Raw genomic sequence first — 19219 nt, forward strand, 5'->3', positions numbered from 1 at the left:
ACCAGGCTGGCCTCGAACTCAGAAATCCGCCTGCCTCTGCCTCCTGATTAAAGGTGTGTGCCACCATGCCCGGCTGAGAAGGAATTCTTAAGCTGGACTCTTTCCCTGTCTCTCCATCTCCACAGAGGCTACCTGACTGAGTTCCACTGCGCTAGGCCCCTGACCATCTTACCCTCTGAGCCCACTATGCATTTCCTTCTTCTGTAGCACATTTTTTTTTTTATTTAAGATTTATTTATTTATTATATGTAAGTACACTGTAGCTGTCTTCAGACACTCCAGAAGAGGGAGTCATCTTGTTAGGGATGGTTATGAGCCACCATGTGGTTGCTGGGATTTGAACTCTGGACCTTCAGAATAGCAGTCGGGTGCTCTTACCCACTGAGCCATCTCACCAGCCCCGGTAGCACATTTATATAACATTGCTAGATCCACTTCCTAGGAGGCAAATCTAATCATAACAGCCATGTTTGGTTAGGGTTTTTTCTCCTTTTTTGTTTTCAGATCAGTCTCTATACTTAGAGCCTAGACAAGCTTCAAATTCATGATCCCCCTGCCACCACCTCCCAAGTTCTAGAACTGCTCCGATTTCTCACTTATGCCTACATTGGAAAACTCTGTCATGATAATAAGTTGTGTTGTGTTGAACATAATATTTTCACAATGTATTCATTTTTTTTGTATTTGAAGTACTCTTCAAAGACATCCCAGGCTTGAATTTTCCCCCCATAGCCCTTAACCACTATATGAGCTGCAATCAGCCACTGTACAGGATTTCCCCCTTCTGTCAGTTCCACAGAGCCATGCCAGTTCTCCTGGGTTCTACTTGCTTTCAGTCTTCATTAGGTTAGCTTGGTGTCCACCACAAAGGGCCCTCACCAACTTGACGTTACCTGCTTATCCCCCACCATTGGATGCGAGCACACGTGCTGGGCTTGGCACGCAAGGTCTTAGCAGCTTTGTGAATCCCACCACGCTTGAGGGCCTTTTTAAACCCTTGCTAAGCAGTACTGATGTCCACTGCACCTCCAGCAGCAGAGCCTGCCTCAGTCATGGCGCTGGGATGAGCTGTGTGAAGCCACAGCCTCAGTGCCACCAGGTTTCTGCCTCCTCCACTCCGCCATGGCAGGGGAAAAGTGAAAACAAAAGAAATCTTGGAGGAAAAAAATCTTCGAGGTTCTAGTGAAGTCCATCTTACCTATTTTTTCCTTCTGCTGGGTGACATGTGGGAAAAGCCACAGTCAATCCCAAGGCAGTAAAGACTCGGCCCTAGGATGTCTTCAGAGTTTTACTACATTAGCTTTTACGTGGGGAATTTTATCTGCAGAGTTGGTTTTTGTATATGGCATAAAGTCACAACTCCAAATTTACTGTTTAATGCGTGTGTGTGTGTGTGTGTGTGTGTGTGTTCTGTTCTCCATTGCTTTGACTTGTCATCCTTGTCCAAAATCTACTGACTGATTAGGACTGTGAATTTCTTCCTGAACACTCTATTCTAGCCCACCAATCTGTGGCGCTATTCTTTTTGTTTTGTTTTATTTTGTTTTTGAGACAAGTTCTTAGTCGTCCTGGGTGGCATGGAACTGGCCATGTCAGCCAAGCCCTGAAGTCACAGATACCCACTTACCCTCTGCTCCTGAGGGCTGGGATCCAAGGTGTGTATGACCAAGCCTAGCCTGTGGATCCATTCTTAAGCCAGTGCCACCAGGTATTGGTCTCTGTGCCTTGGAGCACAGTTTAAAGAGGAGAGTGAGTCTGTCAACTGTATTCTTTTTCAAGGTTTCTTCAATGGTCTGGAATGTGGTAGCTTACATCTGAAATCCTGGCACTCAGGAAGCAGAGGCCAAGGGACCAAAGGTTTTGAGGCCAGCCTGGGCTACAGAGGAAAGTCATATCTCAAGAAGGAGAAATAGGACTGGAGAGATGGTTCAGTGGTTAAAAGCACTGGCCTCTCTTCCAGAGGACCCAGGTTTGTTTCCAAGCCCCTACATGGTAATTCATAACTGCTGGGTACCTGAGTTCCAGAGAATATGACACCCTGTCTTCTAGAGTGCTAGGCACATTGTTGGTGCACATACATGCAGGCAGGCACTCATACACTCATACATAGATACTTTTTTTAAAGAGAAGGAAGGGAGAGGAATTGGGGGAGAGATCTGTGGGAAAGCACTCGACAGGCACATATGAGGACCTGAGACCTGATCTCTAGAACCTACGGAAACCTGGAGGCTTAGCCTGCATCTGTAATCTCAGAGCTGATGCGGCATCGTGGAGAAACAGCAAGAGAATTCTGGCATATTCTGAGGGGAACAAGAGGCAGCAAGGCAGAAGGCTAAGACCCACATTGTCCTCTGACTTCTGCATCCAAGACACAACACCGTACGAGCGTGCTTCCTTCTGTGTGCACACATACATCATACACACTAGATTTATCTTTGTAAGGTCTAGGAAACTGTTACCTGTCTAGCCTGCCAATCTGTACTGTTACTAATATTGCAAGGAGACTTTCTTTTTTCTTTTTTCTTTCTTTCTTTTTTTTAAAGATTTATTTATTTATTATATGTAAGTACACTGTAGCTGTCTTCAGACACTCTAGAAGAGGGCATCAGATCTTGTTACGGGTGGTTTTGAGCCACCATGTGGTTGCTGGGATTTGAACTCTGGACCTTCGGAAGAGCAGTCGGGTGCTCTTACCCACTGAGCCATCTCACCAGCCCCTTCTTTTTTCTTTTTTCAAGACAGGATTTCTCTGTATATCCCTGACTGTCCTGGAACTCACTTTGTAGAAGACCAGGCTGGCCTCGAACTCAGAAATCCACTTGCCTCTGCTTCCTGAGTGCTGGGATTAAAGGCATGTGCCAACACACCCGGCTTTCTTACATGCTGTTAACTAGGGTGTTCTGTGCTTTGGTGTTCTTGGAAGTCAATCACAACAGAAGTCAGTTAGAACTGCTTTGTGTAGTTAGCCACAATAAACGTAGACCCTAACCAACCACCCAGCAGCACTTCCCGAATCCCTGTGTGAGCGTTTATGGTACTTGCCCTCATAAGCTGTCCCTGGGATGAACCCCAACTTAAGAAAGACTCCTGCACCTATTTAGAATAAGACTTCCATTTTAAATAGGGATTGAAGACAGTTGCCGGCGAGTTCAACCACAAGCTTAAGAGATGCCACCAAAGGGGGAAAGTGGTTCTGGAAAAGGAGGGAAAGGAGGTACAGCCTCTGGGAGTGACAGGGCTGACAAGAAGTCTCAGGGTCCTGAAGACGGTGGCAATGCAGCAAAGGTCAGACACACTCTCTGTGAAAACCATGGGAAAATCATGGAAGCCCTGGAAAAGTTAAAGTCTGGGATGAGACTCAGTGAAGTGGACACACAATATAGTGAAGGTAAAGCCAGACAAGGGGGTGACTCTGGTTGGGTGACCAGAGAATTCATGCTGGGGCCATTTCAAGAAGCAGCGTTTGCCTTGCCTGTAAGTGGGATGGATAAGCCTGTGTTTACAGACCCACCAGTTAAGATAAAATTTGGATATCATATTATTATGGTTGAAGGGAGAAAATAAAATCACATGAAAGACTGAAAAAAAAAAAAAGAAATTGAGTAAAATTTAAGTTTTCAAGACCTTCCTGGAAATTGACATTCTGATTGGCAGAAAGAGACATGTTCGTGGGTAACTGACGTCCTGGTTGGCAAGTTAAGACGTGAATGTTAGACAAGTCCCATCCTGGAAGACAAGTTAAGACATGAATATTAGACAAGGGAAGTCCCCTGCCACCGTTGAATACCTGAACCAATGGGGGCAGGATACATGTACAACAAAGACATGTTCCTAAGGAAATTCCCTATCCCTAAATCCTGACTGGTGGAGTAACTTGGCAGAGATTTTTGTGGCGTTTAGGCTTAAAAGCCCTGTGGTATCTGATTGGGTGTCACGGTTCAGCTCCAGGGTCTGGACTATGGCCTGATCAATCAGTCCTGGAGTACATGCTCAATAAACCATCCCTGATTGACTGAGATCACCAGTGTTCGTGTGGTTTGTGAGGCGATTCCTGGACCCCAGCATTAGCTACTTACAGCTGCTGTGACAAGTCGCCACGAGCAAAGGCAGGCCATCAAAGGAAGGGCTGGTTCTGGTTATGGCTCCAAGGGGATCAGATTCCACTGTGGCGGGAGGCGAGCAACAGGCATGGTGGCAGGTTCACTCATATACTCAAAGCCCATCTTAGTGATGCACTTCCTCAAGCAAGATTCCATCTCCCCTCCACAAAATCCCAAATAGCATCACCAACTGGAGACCAAGTGTTCAAACAGTGGAGACTATAAGGGCCTCCTCATTCAAATGACCACCCTGGGACAGGCATTTTATTGTAGCCCCTAGAAGGGATGGGAAGGTTTCTTTCTTTCTTTCTTTCTTTCTTTCTTTCTTTCTTTCTTTCTTTCTTTCTTTCTTTCTTTCTTTCTTTGTTTTTAATGGGTTCAAGGCTAGCCTAATCATCATAGAGAGTTTTAGGACAACCAGGACTACATAGTGAGATGTCTTAAAATAAATCAAATCAAACAAAAAAAGAAAGAAAGAGAGAAAGAAAGAAAGGAAGGAAGGAAGGAAGGAAGGAAGGAAGGAAGGAAGGGAGAAAGAAAAATAAATAAATAAATAAATAAAGAAAGAAAGAAAGAAAGAAAGAAAGACAGAAAGAGACAGAAAGAAAGAAAGATTTAAAATGTGTGTGTGTAAGCCACATAGTATTGGAACATGCCTTTAATCCCAGTACTTGGGAGGCAGAGGCAGGTGAATTTCTGAGTTCAAGGCCAGCCTGGTCTACAGAGTGAGTTCCAGGACAGCCAGGGCTACTCAGAGAAACCCTGTCTCAAAAAATTGATTAAATTAATTAATTTAATTTATTTAAAATTAAAATGTGTGTGCATATTCTCTCTGGGGAGGGAGGAAGAGAGGGAGAGGGGGAGAGAGAGAGAGAGAGAGAGAGAGAGAGAGAGAGAGAGAGAGAGAGAGAGAGAGCTTTTAAAAATTTAAACTAGGGCTTAACTGCAAACACAGCATTGTAGGCAAATCTCCAGAATGTTCTATCTTGCTTAACTGAAATGGTATATCCTCCACTGGATAGCAGCTGCTCAACACCCTGGAAAGTAACATTCTGGTTTCTGTTTCTGAGTATAACGATTTTGATGCCTCCTCATAATAGACCCCCACAGTGGTTGTACACTGTATCCAACACACAATGTTTTCTTTCTTTTTTTAAGATCTTTATTGTTTGTGAATTTTACATCATGTACCCAAATCCCACTCATTTCCCCTCCCCCCCAACAGAGAAAAAAAATCAAGGTGGAAGCTGTATTATGTTACAGTGTTTCCCATAGCAAACCCTTTGTCCACACTTCCTTGCTTGCAAATGTTCACTGCAATAACTCATTGGTCTGATATGAGGCCTCTGGCTTTTGCTACTCTATCAATACTGCATCCTCTCCGGGACTCCTCTTGGATATCCTGTCATTGCCCTGTGTCATGGAGATCATGTAGTTTTGGATCTGTAGGCCTGCCCCCTTCATGCAGCAGTTAATCAATGTTGAGGTGAGCCAGTTCAAAATCCTGAATGTAGGCCTGAAAGGTATCTGAGCTGGACAGCCCTCCCACTTTCCCCCTGTCACACCCTTGTGGCTGGCTCACCAGCAACAGTCCCCCCCCCACGCTTTACCCCCACCCCACACCCCAACCAGGGCCAGCTCTACCCTGCTGCCCAGGTGAGGTGCAGGGTCTGTTCTCACAAGTGTTGCAGCCGGTGAGAGACATGTCCAATTTTCCCATTCTCATGACCCCTGGGCCAGCTGCCATAAATGATGAGGGACAAGGGACAGGGAGATAAGCAGCTCTCCTTCAGCCTTGCAACCACAAGAGGCAGAGAAGAGGCAGAGCCAGCTCCCCTGTGCCCACATCCTTGAATTGGCTCACTGGAGTCCCAACCCAGGGTCAATTCTACTATAGACAGAATGTTTTCAAGGATTGCCTATATGGTAGCATATGATAAAAACCTTTTCTTTTCTTTTTGTTTTTTTTGTTTTTGTTTTGTTTTTGTTTGTTTGTTTGCTTGTTTGTTTTTTCAAGACAGGGTTTCTCTGTATAGCCCTGGCTAACCTGGAACTTACTCTGTAGACCAGGCTGGCCTTGCTCGAACTCAGAAATCTGCCTGCCTCTGCCTTCCAAGTGCTGGGATTAAAGGCATGCGCCACCACTGCCCGGCTGATAAAATTCTTTTTATAGATGAATAATAGTAGTTCACTTGAATGTAAGTATCACAATTCCTTTTTGCTAGGTTTTCTTTCTGAGAGAGAGAGAAAGAGAGAGAGAGAGAGAGAGAGAGTTTGTGTAAGTGAGCACGTGCATGTGTGCATGTGTGCATGTGTGCAGTACATCTGTGGTAGGGGCTACATGGGTGCCAGTCCTGACGTTCCAGCTTGCTTGTGGCAGGGTCTCTCTTGTTCACCACCATGTATACCATGCTAGCTGGCTCAACGTGTGTCTAGCAACTCCCCTGTCGATACCTCCCCATCTTCCTGTAAGGGGTGCTTGGATTATAGGCTCACCCCACTGTGTCCAGTTTTACATGGATTCAGGGATCTGAACCCAGGTTGCCAGTCTCAACTGGGCAAGCAGGTAACTGGCTAGGCCATCTCTCTAACCCCACGCTTTCTTTATTCGTCCATCAATAGGTATTTAGGCTGTTTCCATCTTTGGGCAAGTATAAATAGTACTGTTTGAGAGTCTGATCTCAGTTCTTCTGGACTTTGAAGCAGACGCAGTTCTATATTTACCTTTTGGAGCAACCACTACACTGCTCTCCAGAGTAGCTACACCTCTTTAAATTTTTTTTAAATTTTATTTTAGCGAGTCTTCAAAACGGCTCAAAGCATAACAGTGCTTGTCACTAAGCCAGATGACCCAAGTTTGACCCCTGGATTCCACATGGAAGGAGAATATGGACCCTCACAAGTTGTCTTCTGACCCCCCCACACACACACTGAATAAATGTCTCTGTGTGTGCATGTTCATGCATGAATAGACATTCTGTGGCTCATATGTAGGGGACAGAGGTCCCCCCACCTTTCATCTTATCTACCACAGGTTCTCTTTGCCATTGCCCGCTGCCTGGCTATCACACTAGCTGGCCTCTGTGCTCAGGAGAATTCTGCCGTCTCCACCTCAGCCTTGCTGTAGAAGCTCTGGAATTATGGAGAATCACTACTGCACCTATGTTTACTCAGGCTCACACTTGGCTCCTCTTTCCTGAACAGCACATGTTTTAGTCACTGACTTCTATCAAGCCTGCAACTATACCCTTGACTTGCTCACCAACAAACAGTACAGGAATTGAAAAAAAAATCATGACATTTGTTTAGTGTCTGTGGTGGACACTATGCACTGGTAGACACCAAAGAACAACACCTTTCGAGGGTCAGTACCTCTCCCCTTCACCAATGTGGACTATTTGAATTGAACTTGGGTGCTCAGGCTTAGTGCCAGGCACACCCACCTCCTGAACTATCTTGGTGGCCCTAAGGTTTATATTTCTCTACACCCACCTCCTGAGCTATCTCAGTGCCCTAAGGTTTATATTTCTCTACACCCGCTTCCTGAGCTATTTTAGTGCCCTAAGGTTTTTATTTCTCTTCGCCTGCCTCCTGAGCTATCTCAGTGGCCCTAAGGTTTATATTTCTCTACACCTTTTTTGCTACTGTTGTTTTTTGAGGCTGTTTCTCTATGTAGCCCAGGCTGTCCTGGAACTTCTCTGTAAACCAAGCTGACCTTGAACTCCCAGCTCTGCCTGCCTCTGCCTCCAGAGTGCTGGGATTAAAGGCATGCACCACCACCATTTCTTTATGCTCTCGCCAGCACTTAGGTTTTCCGATTCTCCCGATCTGTGCTTATCACAGTCGTCCTAACGGTGGTGAGATAGAATCTCTGTAATAATTAATCTTCAGTGAACCCCTTAGGATCTTCTGTGGATGAAGTCATTTGCAAGCATGTTTTAATTCCTTCTTTCCTTTCTGTGGGGGTCTCACACCTGCCGGATAAGTGGTCTACCATCCGAGCTGCAAACTGTCAAGCTCTAAGCCTAACTCTTGAGCACCTCTTACGTCATTTTCTTCCTTGCTTTTCATGCATAGAATTTATTTTCAAACTTCAACTATCTGTAAAGAATATTTTATATACTTGGGGGGATATAATCCGTAATATAATGTGACCTCCCTCCTTCTCCCCTGGGCACCCCTAGACATCCTCTCCCACTCTCGTGCCCTCTGTTGTCCCTGTCACATACTGCGTCCAGTTCACACTGCCTTCTGGAGTGTTGACTGAGTTTGTTGGCTTGATCCCGTGCAGGTGACCACAGCTGCTATGAGGGAAGCAACTGTGTCACATCCGGAAGTCAGCGTCCCACAGCACTCCTCCCCACCCTCCCACTCTTAAAGTCTTCCTGGTCCTTCTTTCAGGATGTTCCCTGAGTCCACCTAGGGCTAAGTCAACAGTGATTTAGTCATTTATTCTCAGCACTTTGGTTGTAAGACTCCACATTAACTGTTGCCCAGTATAGGAAGAAGCTTACCAAGGCTGAGAACAGCATGAATCTATTACTATAATCATAAATATTTAGAAAACAGCTTAACAACATATCCATTCACCCCAACAACAGTAGTAAGTCCTCCACAACCCCATCATGAACCTATGAACTACAGGGCCATGGGCTTTGGGCCAGGTTTACAGTCAGGCAAGAAATGCCTTTGGGCCAGGAGAGATGGTCCGGTGGCTAAGAGCACTTGCTGCTCTCCCAGAGGACCCAGGTTTAGTTTCCGGCACCCTTGTAGTGTTGCTAGTTTTGAACTCCACTTCCAGAGAATGTGAGCCCCTCTTCTGACTTCTAGAAGCACTCATGCATATGGCACACATAAATACATGCCAGACAAAACACCCATACACTTAAAAAGAATTCCCTTCTGTGAAGTAGGCTTCAAATCCAATCAGAAAGAAGTTGGTTGCCCCCCTAATGTTCACGCCGCTATAGCACCAGGAAGCTGGCATATCTTGCCTGGCAGGTCAGTATTGTAGCACACAGGAGTGAGTCCTGGGGAAGACCAGGGATGGCTTTTCTCCTCTAGTAGCCTGCCTAGCTCTTAACAATCTTTTATTCTCAAGCTTAGACAGCGTTAAATCTTGAATCCTATCAACAAAAGCAGCATCTTCATTGAGATCCAGGCGGGAGGTTCAAACCCAGTAAAGATTTCTCTCTCTCTCTCTCTCTCTCTCTCTCTCTCTCTCTCTCTCTCTCTCTCAGATTTGTTTATTTTATGTATATGAGTACACTGTAGCTGTACAGATGGCTGTGGTTGTGAGCCTTCATGTGCTGGGAACTGTATTTAGGACCTCTGCTCGCTCTGATCAGCCCTGCTCATTCCGGCCTAAAGATTTATTTATTATTATAAATAAGTACACTGTAGTTGTCTTCAGATGCACCAAAAAAGGGTGTCAGATCTCATTATGGACGGCTGTAAGTCACCATGTGGTTGCAGGGTTTTGAACTCAGGACCTTCAGAAGAGCAGTCAGTGCTTTTTTTTTTTTTTTTTTTTTTTGCAGTCAGTGCTCTTAACTGCTGAGCCATCTCTCCAGACCAAGATTTATCTCTTAAAAAAAAAAAAAGACAGTTACATACACAGAGAAACCTTGTCTCAAAAAAAAAAAAAAAAAAAAAAACACAAAAAAAAAACACAAAAAAATTGCATTAAATAGATAGACAGACAAACAGACATTTTCTTAAATCCTGAAAACAGTGTGGTGGCACATGCCTTTAATCCTAGCACTTGGGAGGTAGAGGCAGATGGATCTCTTTGAGTTCAAGGGCAGCCTGGTCTTTATAGGAGTTCCAGCAGCCAGGGCTACATAGTGAGACCTTGACACAATAAACAAAGATATAATTGAGGGGCCAGAGAGATGACTCACTGGTTAAGAGCTCCTGCTGCTCCAGAGGACCAGAGGTTAGCTCCCAGTACCGTGTTGGGTGGCTCACAACTTCAGGGACTCTATCACCCCCTGCTGGCCTCAGTGGGCACCTACACACAAGCGCACATCACACATGCACAATAACACAATAGATATTTTTAAAGGAGTGAGAAAATATACCCATCTGGCAAAATGTTTTATAAAAACATGGCATTCTCCAACGTTGGCAGAAAAACGATTCCCTAAGTTTTTTATGGATTCCAGTCCATAGCAGAACAGAACTGTGGGTTGGATCCCCAGAACCACAAAGGCCACAACATCTAGCAGTGTATGCCATCTTAAAAATGCCACCTCGGCACAGCCCAAAAGGAAATCCAACCATCCCTTATTTCAAAACAAAACAAGCTCTTTTTCTCTTTGTCCAACTTCTACAAGTTATTGGAGGAAAGAGTCAAAGGCTAAATAAAACTGTAAAACATTCAGGGGGCCGCAGGCTGTGTCAGCTCTTGAGGGCTGCAAACCAGGAGATCCGTGGTTTGATCCCTGGAACCCGTATAAGGGGGAGGAGGGAACCAACTCCACACAGTTATCTTCTGACACTCTCACCTAGCATGCAAACATGCATGAATCATGTACACACATGTATCATGTACACATACATGTATCGTGTACATGCATGCATCATGTACACATATATCATGCATACACACATGCATCATGTACACACATGCATCATGTATACATATGTATCATGCACAGGCATGTTTCATGTACATACATATATCGTGTACACATACAACAATTATAAACAAATAAAAATTGTCAAAGGAAACTATTTCGAGAATGGCAGAATGGCAGACCAGCTGCTTCTGCATCTGTGAAGATTCACCCAGGCCCCTCTACTACAGTCAGCAAGAGCATCTTCAATTTTGGGGCCAGAATTCTAGAAACTTGCAAGACCCTTTCAAATTTCTCCAAGGAAGGGGCCTGAGGACTCCTCGAAAGACAGCCATGACCTGTCTAAGAGTACCCACCAGGAACTTTGTAACTATAAATCTAGCCTATCATGTAACAGTAAAGTAGGACAGGCATCTAAGTATTATTTTTAAGATTTATTTATGTGGGGCTGGTGAGATGGCTCAGTGGGTAAGAGCACCTGACTGCTCTTCCAAAGGTCTGGAGTTCAAATCCCAGCAACCACATGGTGGCTCATAAGCATCTGTAACAAGATCTGACACCCTCTTCTGGAGTGTCTGAAGACAGCTACAGTGTACTTACATATAATAAATAGATAAATATTTTTTAAAAATTAGAATACCCAGGATACATTTTGCAAAACACAAGAAAACCAAGAAGGAAGACCATCGTGTGGATACTTCATTCCTCCTTAGAATAAGGAACAAAATACCCATAAAAGGATATAAGTACAGAGACAAAATTTAGAGCTAAGATGAAAGGATGGACTATCCAGAGACTACCCCATCCGGGGATCCATCCCATCATCAGCCACTAAATCCAGATACTAATGCACATGCCAGCAAGATTCTGCTGAAGGGACCCTGATATAGCGGCCTCTTGTGAGGCTATGCCAGTGCCTGGCAAACACAGAAGTGGATGCTCACAGTCAGCTATTGGATGGAACACAGGGCCCCCAATAGAGGAGCTAGAGAAAGCACCCAAGGAGTTGTAGGGGGCTGCAACCCTGTAGGTGGAACAACAATATGAACTAACCAGTACCCCCAGAGCTTGTGTCTCCAGCTGCATGTGTAGCAGAAGATGGCCTAATTGGCCATCATTGGGAAGAGAGGACCCTTGGTCTTGCAAACTTTATATGACCCAGCACAGGGGAAGGCCAGGGCCAAGAAGTGGGAGTGGGTGGGTAGGGGAGCAGGGGCGGGGAAAGGGTATGGGGAACTTTCGGGATAGCATTTGAAATGTAAATAAAGAAAATATCAAATAAAAAAATATTTATTTATGTACTTTATATCTGAGTGTTCTATCTACACATGCACCTGTACACCAGAAGTGCATCAGATCCCATTACAGATGGTTATGAGCCACCATGTGGGTCCTGGGAATTGAACTCAGGACTTCTTAAAGAGCAGCCAGTGCTCTTAATCCCTGAGCCATCTCTTCAGCCTACATCTCTTCAGCCCAAGGTATCTATTGTCTGACCAAAAAGGTCCAAATCTCCCCCCAATCCAGTGATAGAGCGGACCACATGTTTGACCTCTTCAGCGGTGCATTTCCCACTTTTTTTGATAATAAGTATAATACATCATGATTATGGTTTCCCCTCCCTCTACTACTGCCAATCCCCCCTCCTCCCCTCCCAACCAGATCTACTTCCTTTTTGTCTCCCTTTAGAAAACAAACAGGGGTGTAGTGAAGGCAGAAGTAGGAGAGCTCCAAGCCAGCCTGGTCAAGTTCCAGGACAACCAGGGCCACACAGAGAAACTCTGACTTGAAAAAACAGAAGAAAGGCTGGAGAGATGGCTCAGCGGTTAAGAGCACTGACTGCTCTTCCAAAGGTCCCGAGTTCAAATCCTAGCAGCCACATGGTGGCTCACAACCATCTGTAATGAGATCTGACGCCCTTTTCTGTTGTGTCTGAAGACAGCTACAGTGTACTTACATTTAATAATAAATAAATCTTTAAAAAAAAACAAAAGATAAAACCAAATAGGCTTCTAAGTGATTATATTATATAATTAACACAATATAATAAAGTATAATAAGATAATAAGATAAAACAAAACCTAAAACATCAGAATAGGACAAATCAAGCAGGAAAGGCATCCAAGAGAAGACACGAGACACAGACGTCGGTGCAGAGGCCCACTTGTTAGCACACAGGAATCCCATAAAAACCACTAAACTAGAATCCACAGTATATACACAAAGGAACTGTAGGATAAAGAGAGAGAGAAAAAATATAAATAAAATTAAATTTAAAAATAAGATAAGGAAAAACAAAAAAGGAAAAGCCCTCACTCATGAGACTAGGACCTGCAAAGGTACCTCGAGTTTGGTTCCTGATTGCCAGCTACGGCTGGGCGTGGGGCTTGACCTTAGGAGTAGTTTTTTGTTTGTTTGTTTTTGTTTTTGTTTTTGTTTTGATTTTTCAAGGCAGAGTTTCTCTGTGTAGCCTTTGCTGTCCTGGAACTCACTCTGTAGACCAGGCTGGCCTCGAACTCAGAAATCTGCCTGCCTCTGCCTCTCAAGTGCTGGGATTAAAGGCATGCACGCCCAGAAGGAGTAGTTTTTTTACAGTAGGTGTTCCTTGGAGGAAACTACATTTTCATTTGCAAGTGGTTATCTATTGGAGATTGCTCCTGGGTTAGGGATGGGGCATGTGTCCACTTCTCCATCACCTCCAGGGCCCATCTGGTACAGACCTGTGTGGACCCTATGCGTGCTGCCTCAGTCTCTGGGAATTCATATAAGCTTTGATATTGTTGATCTGGGGGGCCTTGTTTTCTGGTGTCCTCCTTGCCCTCTGGTTCTTAGACTTCTTTCCACTTCCTCTTCCTTGGGGTTCCCTGAGCCCTGAGGGGAAGGATTTGATAGAGCCATGCCATTTAAGGCTGTGTGTTCCAAGGTCTCTCACTCTGCGAAATGTCTGGCTGTGGGTCTCTGTATTTGTTCCCCTCTGGGCAGGAGGAAGCTTTTCTTACAATGGCCTGAGTAAAACATGGGTCTATGAATGTCATTAGGAGTCATTTTATTACTACCCTTGGCTTGTTGTTGTTCTTATTGTTGCTGTTTGCTTGTTTGTGTTTGTTTGGATTTGGTTTTGCCCTAGTTCGCCTGGCTATCTAGTTTCAGGTTCTTGGCCACCCAAGCAGTGTCAGGTATGGGTTCCATCTTGTGGAGTGAGCCTTAAGTCAAATCAGATGCTGGTTGGTTACTCCACACACTGTGTGCCACCACTGCACTAGGGTATCTTACAGACAGGACTGCAGTGTAGATCAGAGGGTCTGTGGCTGGATTGGAGTATACGTTTCCCCTTTGGTAGCTTGCAGAGTGCCTTCCTGTGCCAAAGATGCTAGATGTAGAGGTGAAGCTACCACTTGACTTCTCCATGTTCAATGAGTTGTAAGGTGTTTTCTTCAGCCATGGGGCCTTGACATCAGTTTGTGGACAACAACTTGTAGTCTTGGCAACACCTTGATTTGTGTGTGAGGTTCCATGGGGTCTCTTTGGCTAACAACTTAGATATAACCCAATCTGATATCGGAGGCTTCATTTGATGACGAGATGTTCAGTTGAGAATCTGTCTCTCCCACTAATCAGCTAATTTCATTTTGATCACTTTTATATATGTGTATATTTTAGGAAGTTTCTTCTGTATTAGGTTTTCATACTATCTTAGAGAAATTTTAATCTAGCAACATGACTGTTCTGGCGAGAGATCACATCCAAAGACCTTCTAAGTCTCTGTGATCTGGTTGGAATGCAGACATTCTTTTAGTACACACCTTTAATCCCAAACAATGAAAGTAAGGTTAGTTGAGTGAAGGAAGCAGCCATGTTTGAAAGTGATGTTTAGCTGGGCAGTAGTGGCGCATGCCTTTAATCCCAGCACTTGGGAAGCAGAGGCAGGTGGATTTCTGAGTTCAAGGTCAGCCTGGTCTACAGAGTTCCAGGACAGCCAGGGCTACACAGAGAAACCCTGTCTCGAAAAAACAAACAAACAAACAAAAAAGTGATGTCTAGTTGAGGAGCAGATAAAGTGACGATTCAGAGAATGATTTGGCAGAATGAGTCAGAGATAGGATACACCCAACTCCAGACAGAGAGAAGAAGAGAGGGGACTTAAAAGAGCAGTGAAGGAAGAGGCAGTCAATCCGTTCGGTCAGTCAGTTGGGAGTAGTGAGTGCAGTGCAGTGGAGCTGAGTTCATGTGTGAGTTCATGCAGCTCAGTGCAGGTCAGGTGAAGCCAGAGAATAAGGAGCCAGAAGGTTAGAACAAATTGCCAGAATTTGAGACCAAGCAGAGCAATTCAGTGAGAAGCTGAGAGAAGTCAGATTGAATCAGTCAGCTTGGAGTGGAGTTTGAACCAGCCAGCCAGAGTTCAGAAATAACTAGAAAGAGTGAGCTTTATTCAGCAGTAAGCCCCTGTGATATCAATTACTTCAGGCAAATAAAAGATACCTTTAGGACCTGGGTAGACAACGGCTTGCGGAGCAACATGCCCAAGTTTTTTTGTGACTACTGTGATATGCATCTCACCCACGACTCTCTGTCTGTGAGGAAGACACACTGCAGTGGTCGGAAACACAAAGAGAATGTGAAAGACTATTACCAGAAATAGATGGAAGAGCAGGCCCAGAGCCTGAATGACAAAACAACAGCTGTATTTCAACACGGAAAGATCCCTCCAGCTCCGTTCTCTGCTCCTCCACCTGCAGGGGTCATGATCTCACCACCCCCTCAGTCTCTCGGGCCCTCCTCTGCCTGGCAAGATGCCTGCACCCCACATGGAAGGCCCTCCCATGATGCCAGTGATGGGTCCCCTCCTCCTGGGATGATGCCTGTGGGACCAGCTCCTGGAATGAGAACACCCATAGGAGGCCACATGCCCATGATGCCTGGGCCTCCAATGATGAGACCTCCTGCCCGCCCTATGATGGTGCCCACATGGCCTGGCATGACTTGGCCAGATAGATAAGAGCAGAAGTGCTCTTTATCGTTTTGTATTTCTTGTTCTGTTTCACCAGGATATCTTGGTGCTGAGCCTGAGTGTTTACTAGATGCATGAAAAGGAAACTTTCCTCCCTAACAGAATATTTTTGGAGGGAGAATACAAAAACTGTGGTTTTCACTTATATTGTGAAATGTGAAAATAAAACCATCAGCTCTTTTAGTTAAAATATATATATATACCTTTATACCTGTCTCTCTTCATATTCCCTCCCTTATCCCTCTTTCCTTCCCCACTCCACTTGAGCCTCCTGTTCTAGTCTCCTTCCCCATCCATTCATAACTATCTATTTTATTTCCCTTTCCTGGGGAGATCCAGCTGTACTCTCCAGTCCCTTACTCTATACCTAACTATTGTGGTATTATATAGATTGTGACTCGGTTATCATTGACTTAACAGCTAATATTCACATGTAAGCTAATACATAACTTATTTGTCTTTCTGGGTCTAGGTTATCTCACTCAGGATGATTTTTTTTCTAGTTCCTTCCATTTGCCTGCAAATTTCATTATTTCAGTCTTTAAATGACTGAATAATATTCCATTGGATAACTGTACCACATTTTCTCATCCATTGATCTGTGACAGCTGTCTAGGTTGTTTTCCAACTTCTGGCTATTAGGAAGAGCAGCAATGAACATGGGTGAGCAAGTGTCTCTGGGGTAGAATGGGGCATCCTTTGGGTATATGCCCCATAGTCAAGCATATACAAGCCACTAACGTGGTGTAGCTGAGTCTTGAGGTAGTTAAAGTCTCATCTTACTGAGAAACCACCACACTGCTCTCTATAGTGGCTGGACAAGTTTGTGGGAACTAAAAAGGGGCCCGGGGAGGAGGGGGGAGGGAGGACCCACGTCTGGCCAGAGTTCCACCTATGCTCTGGACAGGCAGATGCGGGAAGGCTGGCAGACACTTTCCACTCAGCCCTGGGTGGGCATCCAAGCCTCTGACCCACTCGATGGGGGGTGGACAAGGGGCAGCCCTGACCTGGGGTCCCTGGGGTTACTCCCTGTAGCCCTGGGTTATGGGAGAGAGGGCCAAGGGAAGAGAGGTTCCCACGCATGCAAGAGTGAGCACAGCCTTGATGAGCAGAGACAGTCTATGGTTTTAGAGCTTTATTATAGAAAGGCAGGGAGAAAGAGAGGAGAGAGAGAGAGAGAGAGAGAGAGCAAGAGAACAAAGGAGTGAGAGGAGTGAGAGAGAGCAAGGAGGGGTCAAACAGCCCCTTTTAAAGTGAGCTGCTATCTTTTCTGTTGCTAGGTAACCCTGGAGGAGTTTAGCCTGAAGGTCAGAAGCTTGGGACATTGCCTACCTGACTTCTAGCCATACTTCTCTCGTGGGGGCTGTGGGGGGATGGTGACTTGGACAGAAGCCAGAGTTCCAGGAGACATGAGAGAATTCCTTCCATCCCATGTAAGTAAATTATGACCACAGGGTCCCGGGGTTCAACATCTCAGCTGGACTGGAGACCTGCCTGACTGTGCATAGCCCAATGCCCCACACAAGTTTGCACTCATACCAACAATGGGTGATTGTTCCCCTAACTTCACATCTTCGCCAGCATTTGTTTTATTGATCTTAGCCAATCTGCTGGGTGTAAGATAAAACCACAAAGTAGTTTTGATTTACATTTCCCTGATGACTAAGGATGTTAAAAGGTTCTTTAAATGTTTCTCAGCCATTGAGGTTCCTCTTTTGAGAATTCTGTTTAGAACTGCACCCCATTTTTAAATTGAGTTGTTTGGGTTTTTTGTTTTGTTTTTGTTTTTGTTTCAATCCTAGGATGTTTATTACAAAGGTAAACCTTGATCCTCTAGATGGGGTTATCAGTAAGATTTCTAGTACAGAGTCTCGTTCTTAGAGGCCTCATCCATGTACTTTTGGTAACACGCCATCAGGGCTTTGGAGATGGACTGTCAGATAGCATATTTGGGCCACATGACCACCACCCTTCCCATGAACCCGGATACCCACACCAGCGAATCTCTCCTTGTCCAGAAGCAGAACAGCTCCAGTACCTCATACTGCAGCACACACAGCTTGATCATCTCCAGGGAACGTCTGTTCACCCATTTCCCCATTTACAGTGTGCCACGGTTGTGGCTATCTTCTTCTGACCAAAGACCTACACAGACTGCAGCCAATACTGAGACTGTGAGCAGCGAGGATGGACACGAGCTGATGCCACCTGAGAAGCGTTTTCTCAATACCTTGGTTTTTAAGGTTCCTTATATATTTTGGATATTAGCCTTCTAGTGGATATAGAGTTGGTAAAAAAAAAAAAAATCCCATTCTATAGCCTGCTGCTTTGTCTAAATGACACTGTCTTTTGCTGAGCAAACATTCTCAGTTTATTTATTTATTTTTTTTTGGTTTTTCGAGACAGGGTTTCTCTGTATAGCTCTGGCTGTCCTGGAACTCACTTGGTAGACCAGGCTGGCCTCGAACTCAGAAATCCGCCTGCCTCTGCCTCCCGAGTGCTGGGATTAAAGGCCTGCGCCACCAGGCCCGGCTACATTCTCAGTTTAATGAGGTACATTTATTGTTGATCTTAATGCTGAAAATTGTCCTTTGAAGATCTGCAAAGAATTGTGTTGGGATTGTGAAGGGGCCTGCTGTGGGAAGCCACGTAACGCCATTACAAGATGGCGCTGGCTACCACTGGCCACCGCCCATGTATTTCGGGTAAACAACCAATGTGCGCAGGTGCAAATGGGTTTCACACCAAGTCACAGCCCGTCCCGGGGCATGTAAATTAAAGACTGAAAGCAGAACCAATCAGACATGGCCACGCCAGTCCTAGGCCTATAAAAGCAGCGCTAGTTCTAGGGCTTGGGGTCTTTCGCCTTCACAATCAAGCTCTCCCAATAAACGTGTGCAGAAGAATCCTGTTGTGCTGCATCTTCCTTGCTGGTGAGGCGGGCATCCACAAGTGGTGCTGAAACCCGGGAACCGTGAACATCTGCAGGCACGAGCGAGGACCCCCTGTTACAGGGAGGATTCAGAACTGCATTACGGGGAGATGAAGAAAGAAGGTTCCTGAATAAACTGCTGAGAGAAGAACTGGTGGTTGTATGCCGGGCATGGTGGCGCATGCCTTTAATCCCAGCACTCGGGAGGCAGAGGCAGGCGGATTTCTGAGTTTGAGAGCAGCCTGGTCTACAAAGTGAGTTCCAGGACAGCCAGGGCTATACAGAGAAACCCTGTCTTGAAAAACCAAAAAAATAAAATAAAATAAAGAACTGGTGGTTGTATTAAGTTCAGAACTTTCAGCAGTCAGGGTCTGCTGGCAGGGTAAGTTCTCGGTAAGTGGGACTTACAACCCCAGGAGTTTGGGGAACGACCTCAGGGAAGCATAGAGCTTAAGGATCCTGGAGCAGGGACGAATTTAAAAGGTTCTCAGTAAGGAGACATATCATGCCCAGTAGAGGGACAAAGAAGGTTCTTGGTACAGAGACAAAGTTAAGTGAGGTTAAGGTTCAAAGTTAGGTTCCCAGCACAGGGACAAAA

General features: G+C 45.2%; 2 pseudogenes; both read left to right on the forward strand.

Moving 5' to 3' along the window:
- The first annotated feature begins 3150 nt into the window (after positions 1–3150).
- LOC115062771 lies at positions 3151–3564 on the forward strand (annotated as a pseudogene).
- Positions 3565–15197: 11633 nt separating this feature from the next.
- Positions 15198–15677, forward strand: LOC110312896 (annotated as a pseudogene).
- The last annotated feature ends 3542 nt before the right edge of the window (positions 15678–19219 follow it).

The sequence above is a fragment of the Mus pahari genome, chromosome 1, assembly GCF_900095145.1.
Source record: "Mus pahari chromosome 1, PAHARI_EIJ_v1.1, whole genome shotgun sequence".
In the NCBI taxonomy this organism is placed as follows: domain Eukaryota; kingdom Metazoa; phylum Chordata; class Mammalia; order Rodentia; family Muridae; genus Mus; species Mus pahari.